The sequence below is a fragment of the Octodon degus genome, unplaced genomic scaffold, assembly GCF_000260255.1.
Source record: "Octodon degus isolate 3935 unplaced genomic scaffold, OctDeg1.0 scaffold00030, whole genome shotgun sequence".
Lineage (NCBI taxonomy): Eukaryota > Metazoa > Chordata > Mammalia > Rodentia > Octodontidae > Octodon > Octodon degus.
In genome coordinates this window covers 6,554,775-6,568,325 of record NW_004524606.1, presented here as the reverse complement: position 1 = coordinate 6,568,325, position 13,551 = coordinate 6,554,775, and the positions used below count along the sequence as shown (strand labels likewise).

Below are 13,551 nucleotides of genomic sequence, written 5' to 3'. Positions count from 1 at the left end.
CAATAATTTCTGACATTGCCAGTTAAACAGAAGACCCAATGCTATTATGGGCTACTGGACTCTTTTAGAGTATTTTGCTGAGTTTACGCACCATTCAATAATGGAACTCAGAAAAAATGGGGTATACCAATGAATGTCCATTTTGTATCTGTGTATTCATAGTGGTTAGGATAGATATATAGTTGCATTCTCTTAATGAATAGAATGAATTGTTCTAATCGTGTTTGTAAATAGGATCACAAGTCCACTTCTTGTACAGCAATTAACCACTGAGAAGAATATATTCAGTGTATTATTTGTTGAAACTGTACTTCCGATTAGATTTGAAACTCTCTCATTGCTATCTGTTTATCAGTAAAACTTTGAAAAAAAAAAATCAGACTCCAATGAAGAGCTTGAAAGCCCAGAAATTGAGTTACACTGCTGAGTACTGCAGCAGCCCTTGTCTTTTCAGATCCTCACATGTTTCCTTAGTTACAACATTCCCACCAGAGTCTTTATAACTCTTCCTCAGTGTCAGGCTGCCGTCCCTCCGAAGCCTTTTGCAGTTTGAGATTAGCCCACAAAGGGGCAGCATCTTCAGTCTGTGTCACATTAGAAAAGTGAGTGGAATGCCCAACCACCTCACACCATGAGCGTGTGGGCCTGTAGCTTATACAGCCAGAAGGGGATGGGTTTGCCAGCCCAGTCCAGCCCGGGGGCAGGTTTTGGCGGTTGTAAATGTTCTCATTCTCTTCATCTTCACTTTCTCTCTCACTGACCTTCTCTTCCTCTTCTTGCTCTTCTCCTGTCCTGGCTTGCTTGCCTTGCACATTTTCATGAGTGAGCTGTCGCTGTTCCCCAAGAGTCTCATTATATTTGTAGATGTGGGCTTGTAGGAAAGCAGTGTCCTTGCTCCTCTCAAGTGTGTCACTAGGTACTCCATGATTTGGGTTTTCTGGCAAACAGGGAGGTCACCCATGATTCTCAGGACTTCCTTTTGGTGCTAAACAGCCTCTCGGCTCTCTCTCAGGGGTGCCACCACGTTTTAGGACTAAAGCTAGGAGTGCAGATTTCAATCCCCTAGACCCAGAGAGGCCAACTCCTCTCAGGAGGAAAATGCAGACCGGTGGGCTGGGCACCAGCATGGGTCAGGGTACTGCTTATCACTTCAGCCATGCAGGAAAGGTGCCATTTTCCCATTTCTTCTCAAACTCAGTCTGTATCTGCCCCCAAAGTTCATTCTAATCTCGAAGAGGCTTCACTCTGTCTGGATAATCCTGAAGACACTCAAGCAGCATTTCAAGTATCTGTTGTACTCTGCATTCTTCCTTTCCTTAGGAATGTCAAATAACTGGTCAAAGTGTGACAAGTATGTGATTATGTAATATAATCCGGCTTCTCTGAAGCCTTCAGGTTAACGTACAGTCATGGAGATTGAGGAAATGCCATCTCCCTCTTCGTCTGTGCCCTTTCACTTGCATTCCACCAAAGAATGACTTGGTCCCATGTTGGGGAAAGACTCATGAGCCCTGGCCGCAAAGATACCAGGACACTCAATGTAAGCAAAATGAGGGCTAGAGCAAAAGGCTGCTGCCCCATCGTCAGTCTTTATTTTTATATATACTGAGTCTCAGCCTTTGGGTTACTTTAGGTGAACATAACAAGATCCCATTATATGTGTCCAAAGTTGTTTCTGCTGTGACATGCAGCTGCTAGGTACCTGTGGACAGGGACAAGAAAACAGGATGACCTTGTGCAGTTCCAAGTGTTTTTGGTTACTGCCTCTGTTGTTATAGTCCTGTTTTCCTATCTCTTGTCCTACATGCTCTGCAGGTCATTCTGCACATCTCTATTTTAACTCCTTCTTATTCCAACAGTCCCAAATATCAGCAGCATTGAGGTTGGCCTAAGATTCATCATTTCAGTGTCACCACCAAGGAACTATAGAGACAATTCTAGAGCAGCAGCAGTGGTACTGTGAGGAGAAGGAACGGCTCATGGACATAGTAGTGAAAGAGATGCTCACTAAGCAGCCCATGCTCTGGGACCAGATCAATTTGGACCACCATACTCAGGCCATGCAAGATAGGTGTATGGTGGTCTATGGGAACCTGAGGCACTTGTATGACATGGATGGGTTAGGAAAGAAGGAGCTCAATGCCATTTCAGGACTCATTGAATTTGCTGAATTTTATAATGGACTCAAACAAATAAAGGAATTACACTAGGAGCACCCAAATGAACATGGTGTGCCAATGAATTTTAGGAGCTCCTGAAAGCTCAAGAGAATCCAAATGAAGAGCACAAAGAGCTCCTCCTTTCCTAGCCCATCCGTGTCAAAGAAGTCCCTCAGGTTCCCATTGACTTCCATATACGTACCTTGCACAGCCTGAGTGCAGTGGTCCAAATTGATCTGGTCCCAGAGTGTGGGTTGCTTAGTGAGCATCTCTTTTTCTACTATGTTCATGAGCTGTTCATTATCCTTACAGTACCACTGCTGCTGCTCTAGATTTATCTCTATAGTTCCTTAGCAGCAGCACCACAATGATGAATCGTAGGCCAACTTCAATGCTGCTGACATTTAGGACAAAGTCATTCTTTGTCATGGGAACTATCCTGGTCAGGTAGGACATTTAGGAGTATCCCTGACCTTTACGCATTAAATTCTAGAACTTTCTTTAGTTGCAACAAACCATAATGTGACCAGGCATTATCAACTGTCACCTGTGGGCTAAATCACTTTGTTTGAACTAGTTTCCTGGACTGAAGCAACAGCACAAGAGATCTCTATTGCATTTGTGCAACGCATAATCTGCATTAAATAAGCATTTAAACCAGCACTTAAAATACAGACATTGCTGAAAACTATTTTGTATGTTACTTTTTAAAAATGACCTTCAGAGGAAGTGGAGAAGGCAAAGACTATAGCTTTTAACAGAAAGGGTTGTTGGACGGCCCTTTTTGTAAGGTTATATAATTATTTTCTCCTTCAGAATGGTTATCTCAGTATAAGAAAAAGTTTAATCAGATTTTGAGCATCCCTAGTGGAAGTCTTGTCCCTAATTTAGGAAAAAATGTTATGTGCTATAATTTATCAGTGTGATTCCCATTAATTCAGTGGGAAGCCAGTGAATAAATCCATACACAAGACTTGAAAATGTAACCTTGGATGTGATCCACTTGTTATATTCATGAGAGTCATAATGATTGCCTGTACGTGGACACATTTTTTCATCTTTCCCTTCAGAAACTTAAAGCCACACATACTAAGCACAAGGAACTCTCTTTGCCAAGAAATCAAGTAAAAAATGGGACTTAATAAAGTGCCAAGATGTTTTCTGCACTCTGTTTTTTAAGCATGTAACTACTCTGATAACTTCAGCTGAACAAGGGACTTTCCCTGGGGTCAGGTAACTGGAAGTATGTGATGCTGGGCTCTTTTGCACCACTGTCAAACACCAGACTGAGCGACCTCACACAGGTTGGTAACATCTTTTTTTTTTTTTTTTTGGTTGGTAACATCTTGTATTGAATTCTTCCATGCATCTGAGGTTCAGAGTAATAAATTGGAAATTTGGAAAGACCGATAAAGCAAATAATCAATAGGGAATCTAGCCTGCAATCTGCCCACATTCTACACAAGTATAGCCATGGCTGTTATCAATAACTACAACACTACTAAATAACACCGTTTTGTAGGACAAGCACTGTCATTACTGCTACACACTTCCACAATACAACACTATTACTATATGGTCAAAGCAACCGTGGTTACTACCACATTGCCAGAACAGTAATGGATACAATTATAACTATAAAACTATTACTCTGCCTCCTTTTCTTCCTCTATTTCTTGAAAAAAAATCACTGTGCTGAGACTCTCCTATATTTCATGAACTGTAGACAATCCTTTAAGATAAGTCATATAAAGCCATCTTTCAAAACTTAAGAGTTTGATTAATGTGCTCACTGAAAGCAGTATTTGTTGACAAGTGAATTTATGGTGGGGCTGTGGGTCCTTGATGCCGTGACATGCTGCCATACAGTGATTCCCATGCATGCAGCTGTATGACCCAGGCTTCACCTGCCTAGAATGTAGTCTTATTGCTATACAATGCCAAAATGGACTCAATAATCCAAAAGCAGTTTCCTCTACTTGCTGTTAGGGTGATGCATACTCATATTATGTGGGTTTAGGCCAGCATGGCCTCACACAGTGACATGGAACTGAATGTTCAAGGGCATTCCCATCCTCCAGGTTCCCATAGGGACGGCCAGCTGGAGCTGTGGCCCCAGCCAACAGGTGATAATTGAATTTGCTCTCCTTTGACCAACAGACCAGGGTTGAGAGAAGAATCCTCAGAATCGACTGGTTGTGAATTTTTAATTCAAATTTGCCTTTTTTGAGGTTCAAAAATGACGGCTTTGGAAAACTCATATTAGGGGGTCCTTCAACATGTTATTTTAAGACTGAGGAAGGATTAAATGGTGGAGAGAATGAATTCAGACCTATGTGCAAGTATAAGAATTGCAAATGACAACAATATGCAATGACTGTTATATATAATGGCAAAAACCTGGATGCCGCTTATATGCCCTTCAAGAAGGGACACAGACAAAAATCATGAAATCTAAAACATCACACTGTACAGCCACTAAAATTTTGTGTAATTCTATATTTGACACCAGACAAACATTCACCTTACAGTAAATGCCAAGATGTGGTACCTCAGTTCACGAGCTTAATTCTTTCCATGATTATAGCCATAAACCAAACTGGCTGAGATACAAGTCCTGTTATCCCACAAGGCTAACACTGGACTTTTTGTTTTTATATAAATTTCAAATAAGTACAAAAATGTAAAGCAGTTTCTGACGTGGAGACACTTAAGATGCAGGGAGCTACACATATATGCTAGTGATGTAGAATTTGAAATTATTTTCCATCTCAAGTTTGCAAATTGTGTGATTTAATTTGTATGCCACTGTGGAGAACCAAACCTGTTTTTTTTTTCAAACCTGTTTTTTAAAAAACTTAAATCTCCTATATGATCAGCCACATTACTTGTTAGCTTTGATTCTGAACAACTGGTGGTTTCTCATTAAAATCAAATCCTCCCAGGAGGAAAAGGGCTAAACCTGCAGGTGCAAAAGGACTACCTATAAGTTACAACAGCAGATCATGTGCGTGTCACCAGAGTAAGTTCCAAGCTTCAATGACAGCTACTTTAAACAAAATAATACCTATTTGAATATATATTTTCTAAATTATGAGCTAGGAAAAGTATTACTTTTAATCATGCAGGTGACAGAAAGATACAGTCTATGCCCTTTTTATATTAGTTTTATGTCATTTTCAAATTAAGTCCTTCCCATCTTTGGTTTGGCCCCTCAGACCAGATTTGACTTGCTGATCCATTTTCCTCCATCTACTTCTTTGAGCAAAATGCATTCAGGGCTCATGCTTTCCTAGAGGCCTGGAGGCATTCTAATGGCACCAGTCAGCAAATGAGCTTAATTGATCCTGCTGGGCCCTCATTTGTGCAGGAATGGCCAGGAGCTGCTGTCTCAGTTCTCTTCTGACAATTATCATTTTGGAAAAATGCATTTCAATCTGATTTTATTTGCTGAAGAAATATTAATTTTTGCCTTATTCAGTGTATATTGATCATTTGATTACAAGCATTCCCAATTTAAAGGACCGGTTTCCCTGATTCTGCCTGTATTTGACTAGAACACTAGCTGCTTTTCAAATAGTTTCCATGGTTTTCAAACACCTTCTCACAGCCCGCCCCCTCCATCCTGCTAGTGTGTGAGAAAGAAGCAAAAAAGATATTTATAAGTGGATTAAGAACTAGCCTGAAGTTGATATCAAACTTAGATTCAGCAGGAGAGAAAGCTATTTTTCTAGTTGCTGTGCGACTCTCACTGCCGAGGTTTGTTGCTTTGGTCATTTTCTTAGGTGCCAGGACTCAACTAGTTATTTTGCTTCCCACATCAAAGCAAACACATTCCTCAAAATATTGCCCAGTGCTGGAAGTGTTAGCCTGCCAAACTTGTCCCAGCACAAACACTGAACAAAGTAGCTCTCGTCTTCTGCCTATTTCTGGCTGTCCTACCATGTCCCTTGGCCTAGTCACCACTGTCTCACCTTCCCAGACACCTAATGCCATGTTTTTTCTTCTCAAAACACCAACATTCCTGCTTAACCCATTTAACTAATAACCATACTAATTCCATCTCTCAATTAAATCAGTAACAAGCAAAAGAATCATGGAAGCTAAAGGTCTCTACTCTTCTCCTGAACTTAACCAACTAGTTTTTATCTTGAATTCTATCTAGATCTTTTAACTGAAATTAGCAAGCTAACTATCTTACACTTTCCCCCCTTTGCCTCCTCTTTGTTGTCCTTTTTCACATTACTGTAGTTTTTATTGTAGAGGCCTTTCACTTCTTTGGTTAGGCTAATTCCTAAGTATTTAATTTTTCTTGATGCTATTTTGAATAGTATAGCTTTCCTAACTTTTTATCAGTGAGTTCATTATTTGTGTAGAGGAGCACTATGACTATATCTGTTGATTTTGTATCATGCTATATTGCTGAATTTGGTTATAAATTCTAGGAGTCTTTTGGTTTAAGTTTTGGGTCTTCAATGTAGATAATGACATTGTCTGCAAATAATAATTTTACCTCTTTTCCCATGTATATTCCTTTTATTTCTTTGTCTTGGCTGATTGCTCTGGTTAGTTTCAAGTACTATATTTAATAGGTGTAGTGTTAGTGCATATTTGTCTCATTCCTGATTTTAGAGGGAAAGCTCTATTTTCTCCCAATTTAGTATCATGTTGGGAGAAAGCTTGTCATAGATGGTTTTCATCAGACTGAGAAAAAGTCCATCTATGCCTATTTCCTTTAGGTTTTTATTTTAATCATGAACAGGTGTTGGATTTTGGAAAAGGTTATTTTAGAGTCTATTAAGATGATCATGTGATTTTCCCTTTTTGTTTATGTGACATATTGTGTTCATTGATTTGCATATGTTGAAGTATGCTTATACCCGTGAAATCTACCTAGTCATGAAGTTTGATATTTTTGATACTTTGCTGCATTCTGTTTGCTAATATCTTGTGGAAGATTTTGCATCTATGTTCATTAAAGCACTTGGCCTGTAGTTTTCATTTTTGGTTGGATTGTCAGGTTTTGGAATCAATGTACTGCTGGTTGCCAGAAATGACTTCAGGAGTACTCTTTCCCTTGCAATTTCATTTAAGTGTTTGAGGAGTTTTGGCATTAGATCTACCCTGAAGTTCTTGTAGGATTTGGCAGTGAATCCATCAGCACGGCTTTTCTTATTTGGTGGGTTTTTAACAAAAAAACAGCTTTAATTTCATTGTCTATCATTGGATTCGTTGTGGTTTTACATCTCGCTTCATCGTTCATGATTCATATGTATCTAGGAATCTTCTTATTTCTTCTGAACTCTCACATTTATTGGTGTGGAAGTTTGTGGTGTAGTTGGAATTATTCTGTGACTCAGTTTTAAGCAGTGCCTTCTCGAAATGGAGGATGATGACATTGCCCTTCTGGCAATATGGCATACACAGTGCTGGGTTTCTTCTCCAACTCTAGTAAAACCTTATGCTTGGGGCCAGGGAGATGCCTCAGTAGAAGAAGCGCTTCCCTGGCAAGGGCAAGGGCCTGAGTTTAATCCCCGGTTCCACCGAAACAAAGAAAACAAACAAAAACCCCTATGTGTAGCTTGAAATAACCATGATGATGGGAGCCGAGTGGACTCAGCTGACCGAGCTGCCCAGGTGGCTCTCTTTCTTCTTTTATTCTTGCATCAACAGCTGGACCTCTCTAACTGGAAGCTTCAACTCCTGATTCAGATGGCTGCTTTCTGGTCTGGCCTTAGCAAATCAGAGATCTCTTTTTCCTTGTCCCAGTAACTAAAATGAAGGCAGTAGAAGTTATTTATGGGTGTTCATTGTATTTACTGAGCTTGGATAATGTGATCCTGAAGCCTCCAGGTGTCCTCTCAAGACTGTTTTTCACTGAAGAACTAAGGGAGGGAGAGTGACTGAGTTCTCATAATGTTTAAACCCCTACATCTAGCTTTACATGATGGGCAGTTGGAAAGGAGCCACAGGAATTTTTACTTATAAAAGTAAATAAGTTCTCTATATTCACTTAATTCTGCTCTATTCTCTTTAATTTGCAACAAGTACCACCTCTGATTTCCTTGACTGCAAAATAATGAGGTGGATTTGCCTTACAACTAAGAAGATATAGGATGACCAAAATAAATCATGATGACCACATGCAAGTTAAACCTTTGTCCTCAAATTACTATTTTGTTTTAAATGTATTTAGGACAGGGTCTACAGGTTCTACACACTCTCACTATGTAGATCAGACTCGTAGTGATTCTCCTGTTTTCAGTTTCCTAAGTGCTGGGATTATAGGTACACCACCACACCCAGTCTCAACTGCTATCTCAGCCTTCCCCAGGGCTGGGATCAGCACAGTATGCCAGGGATCGAACCCCGGCCTCTGCGTTCCGCCTAAGCAGGCACTTTAGTCCACTGAACTATCTGGCCAGCCCCTCAAATTGCTATTGATAATGAATCAAGTTTCTGGAATGTAGTGCAGATCAAAAGTTACCCCCAAGACTCTTTCCTCTGGGGAAAGTTAAATTTGAAACACAAGAGTCCTTATTACACGGCATGACTCTGAAGTTCTGGTAGTGCAGTAAGAAGATGGGGGCTGAAGAAATACAACCATAAACTAACCTTGAACACATGGAGGCCAATTGGTTTTGCTGGCATTACATATGTGCCATGATAACCAATGTAAAAAGAGGGGTTATAGTTCCTGGGAGAAGACAGTCATATTTCAGAAGTATTAAAAACAATAGCTCTGGGGCCCTAAGGAGATTTTTTTGATGCCTACAGACATTTTACCTAACCTAATTTAGGCAATGTCATGTGTCAGAACAGATCCCCATCAGATCTGGCATCTTTGTCATAACATGGCATTTGAATATCAGCTATCCCTTTCCAAGAGAAATTCTTGCTGAGGAGTTCTGTTGCTTAATGGCGTTTAAAGATTCCTTTTAAATTTCAGGGCTTGTTTGCATGAAATTTACATTAGAAAAAACAACTGCTTGCTGAGCTCCATTTAAAGGAAAATAGGCTTTCTCCAGGCAAAAATTCAGAAGGGTCTGCCCTCACTTGTCATTAGCTGATGAGGGTGATATTCATTGTGAGAGAAAGGAGGCAGGCCTTGGGTTTGAATGTGGAATCACAGATGGAGTTTTATAGAAGCTGCCAAAGTTTGCGTTACTTCAAAAGTGACCTTGGGATTATTCATGACAGTGGTTTCATTCATGGTGTTACTCATGTAGTGGATGGTTGACCATTAGATGCTCTTGTGATTTGGAAATGGGACACAGAGCTAGCTTAGTTTAGTATGTGATGGTTACTTGCCTTTTCTTGCTCTTGGGACATATAAATTTTAACAGAGATAGGCTGAGGAGGAGGAGGAGGTCTCAATCTTCTATTAACATTTAGCTTGGAAGCCTGTAATTCCACATTTAAGCCCAACAACCTCTAAATAAGTGAATGATTCAGTAACATAGTCTGGCGCATGCTTTCTCGGGCAGATTCTTTCACAGGTTAGTAGGTTCAAAACTAATCAGTGTTAGGAAAGAGGAGTAAAGCTAATGAGCTCACCCACTTCCTCACATCTTCTTCTTCTGGATTACACATTTTCAAATGTTAGTCACTTGTTTAGGAAATAGTTTTGAATTAAAGTATATAGAAATTAAAAGATTTAGCCAAGTTAAAAATATTGTCAAATGGTACAGTAAGGATTACCTTATACAATTAACATAGAAAGACATATGCTACAGAAAAATAAACTTTGATTCAAATACAAAATACCTTTTATCTGGTCAGTATTGAAGTTATTCATTCTTCCTATGGACATATTTTTCAGTTTATTTTGCAGTTAAATTAGGAGACAAAGATACTTTTTTTTGGCATTAGGAAAAATTTGTCAATGAAATGAAAGCTCTCATTAGTGACTATTTTCTAAATGCTGTATTCCTGCAAAACTTGACCACAGATCATTTAGACTTTGTGTTTAATACTTCAACTTACTTTGCATTCTTTATGCATCTACTGGTGTCTGTTACCTCCTTGATCAGAGACATACTTTTTCAAAGGCAGTTTTGGTAAAAGTGCTGGCTGAACCTTCTGGAAGCAAGTAGAGGAGGGGTAGAGGAGAAAGAAGTAGCCCCCAGCAGCTGAAACAGTTGGAAACTTTATAACTAGGTAAGGTGAGGCTCTCCCTGAGTTCCATACTCAGTGTGATGCACAAGAAAGGAGTCATGTTGTCTGTTGGGAAGATATGACTTAGCTCTGAGAGTTTCAGGATGAGAGGACATTCTTCGGCTGACAGTGTAACAATCTTACAACCAGCTAGAATGGCTGTGGGTGGCCTTCTAGGTATATGCAAATGGTGGTAGCAGCAGGGCTGCTGTTGCCTACAATGGTTCCAGTAGTGTTTGAATGGCAGCTAGAAGTCTCTACTTGGCTGGTAATCTGTCATGAACACACATAATTTTACCACATTATTATCCTCTCATAATACTTATAGGAGGATATATTCACCAGGGATCTTGTTTTTGTTGGAAATGAGAGACATCTAATTCATTCTGGCTTAAACATAAACAAAATTTATGGCACAAATCCTTAAATCATGGGACTAACTGGCTTTCCCATTCTTAGTAGTTCCAGTAGTATTCCTGAGATTGGTTCACTATGATTTTATTTGACTAATGGTTAATAAACTCCCTGGGCAGATAGAGAATATGTTCTTTCCTGGAATCAGGTGTGTGTGTGTGTGTGTGTGTGTGTGTAAGATAAGGTGGCATCAACCCCCCCCTTAAAACTCCTATACAGAATGAACAAATACTAACTTCTTAAAGAAGAAACAAAGCCTTTTAAAAGAACAGAGGCTAGAAGTTAGACTTACAAAACCATTGTTTGCCACAAGGAGATTGCTGCAAACTTTGCCTTCATACTTAGGTACTTAAGAACCAGTAAGCACCCAGATGAGGTATAACTGCTCACATAACTTCATTGATACCCAAAGGTTAGTATGTGGTTTGCATCTAATTGCCCACCAGAGCCTCTTGTAATCATAGATGGGGCTTTTTCAGAGGTGGCTGCATCTAGAGTGTGTGATCCTGGTATTGATTCACTGTGAAAGGCTAGGCTCCAGGGCACTAGGATTAAGCATGTGAGAACTCCCTGCCCCAAGTAGCCTGAGTAAGATACAGTAAGATACAAGGGTTAGAAAGAGCTGTGGTTGTCCCTTGCTTGTTTTGTTACCTTCTACCCATTATGAACTATTTTACTTCGGCAATGCCTGTCTGCTATCCACCCTGCCTAAAGCCAGCCTGTTGAGGACAGAAACATCTACAAACTGTGAGCTAAATAAACCTTTCATCCCTTTACTTGTGTGTATATTTTATCTCAGCAATGAGAAAAGTCACAAAGTTCGCTAAACCTGGCTCATTCAGTTGTGGCTTTTTAAATTGAACAGAATGGAGCTAGACTGGAAGAGAGTCTGTAGAGGAGAGGATGACAAATTGCCTTTATGAAGCACCTACCAAATAGCTATCATTTTCACATACAATTCATTCTCTTTTTATGATGCTCCTTCAAAGCAGGCTTATTATTCTCCCTTTTGTATGGAGACTAATGATAATAATAGTAATGATAATAATGACAACAATGATGATGATGATAATGAAACAAAAACTATTTTGGTTACCAGCTAGTAAGAGCCGAGTCCTTGTCTTCAACCTGATATGTTCATGTTTATATCACTCTATGAATTAGCAACTTTGATGGTGGTGGTGGTGGGGGTTGCAGCCGGAGACTGAAATGCATTATAGATCTTGATGTATTTTATGTGGGTTGGTTATTTGTATCTCTTGGACTGTTCAGGCTGCTAACAAAATATCACAGATAATGTAGTTTGAGCAACACACACTTATCTGTCACAGTCCTGGAGGCTGAGAAATGAAAGGTCAAGGTGCTGTCATAGCTCAGTTCTTGGTGAGGGGCCCCTTCTTGGATTGAAGTTAGCCCCCTTCTCATTATATCCTCAAAGGGTGGTGAGCAAGTGACCTCTGATCGGTTCCTCTTCCTCCTTCTTTCAGTTTGTTGAGACAAAAAAAGCAGTCCAGGCTGAGCTTGAATCCACTTTGCAGGCCCAGGCTGTGCTCCAACTGGCAATCTTCCTTCTTCAGCCTCCTGAGTTCTGGATTTCAGGTTTGCACCACTATATCTGGGCAATTCCTCTTCCCAAGAGTAACTAGTACTGCTTGGGGAGCTCTCTTCTCTTGATCTCATCAAAGCCCCACCCCCAAATGCCAATGAATTGAGGGACAGAGTGCCAAGACATAAATGCAACAAACTTGCAGGCCAAATCCTTATCCCCTTTTTATCCCAACTCTTTTTAATTCCTGATCATTTGTTCTCTTATCCTTTCCCCAGTTCTGTATATTTGCCTGCATTATTTCTCTTCATCAAATCATGACAGGATTTTCTTTTAAAAATCAGTCTTGGGGGGGCCAGGGAGATAGCTCAGTAGAATAAGTGCTTGAGCACAAGGGCCTGAGTTCAATCCCCAGTTCCTCAAAAAAAAGGGGGGAGGGGCTGGTGAGATGGCTCAGTGGTCTAAAGCACCTACTTAGAGCAAGTTTAGCAAACTACAGGGAGCACGGTTCAATCCCCCAGCACCACATGCCAGCCAGCCTGCCCTCTGGTGGGCTGAGCTGGCCACACACACACACACACACACAAAGACAAATAAAAAAACAGTCTCTCTCTTTCTCTGTGTCTCTGCCTCTGTCTCTCTTGGTCTTGGTCTCGGTCTCGGTCTCTATCTCTGTCTCTTTCTGCCTCTCTCTTCTTCTCTCTCTGTATCCCCCCGTCTCTGCTCCCTTCCTCCCTCTGAATTCTGAATTCAGGTATCCTTTGACAGTCCTGTTATGTTCACTAAGAGAGCACTGTGTACAGAGGCTGCTTTTGCTTCTACCTCCTATGATGTCATACTTTGTAGCTGGTGGAGGCATCTGCTCATCCTCCCCTTTCCTCATGCTAATACATCTTGAGATTTTCGAGCCAGTAATAGCTGTGAGTAGGATCCACAATTAACTTCACCTAATAAGGAAGGGGGCACAAAGCCACCCAGCTCAATTTGATATAAAGCTTTATTTGCCATTGACTGAGAGTAACAAGCTAAAGGCATTAGCTGGCTGGGCTGAGCAGATTAATAACTTACCTTGGGTTATCTGCTGAGCTTCATCCTGAAATAAAGCCTGTCTGATCTCTTGGTGCAAGCCATGAGATTATTTCATCCAGTCTGCAGCAAGGACTTTTTTTGCCTTGTGTTTGAGCAGCAAAATGACTCTGAATAAAGCATATATTTTGCATACCTCAGGGTTTGGCTAATTTATGAATTAGGACCACTAGAGAAAGATGGCTTGCT

The 13,551-nt window shown here is 40.4% G+C and overlaps 1 pseudogene; it reads right to left on the bottom strand.

The window, feature by feature from the left end:
• Positions 1–415: 415 nt before the first annotated feature.
• LOC101574088 lies at positions 416–13,159 on the bottom strand (annotated as a pseudogene).
• Between the last annotated feature and the right edge of the window lie 392 nt (positions 13,160–13,551).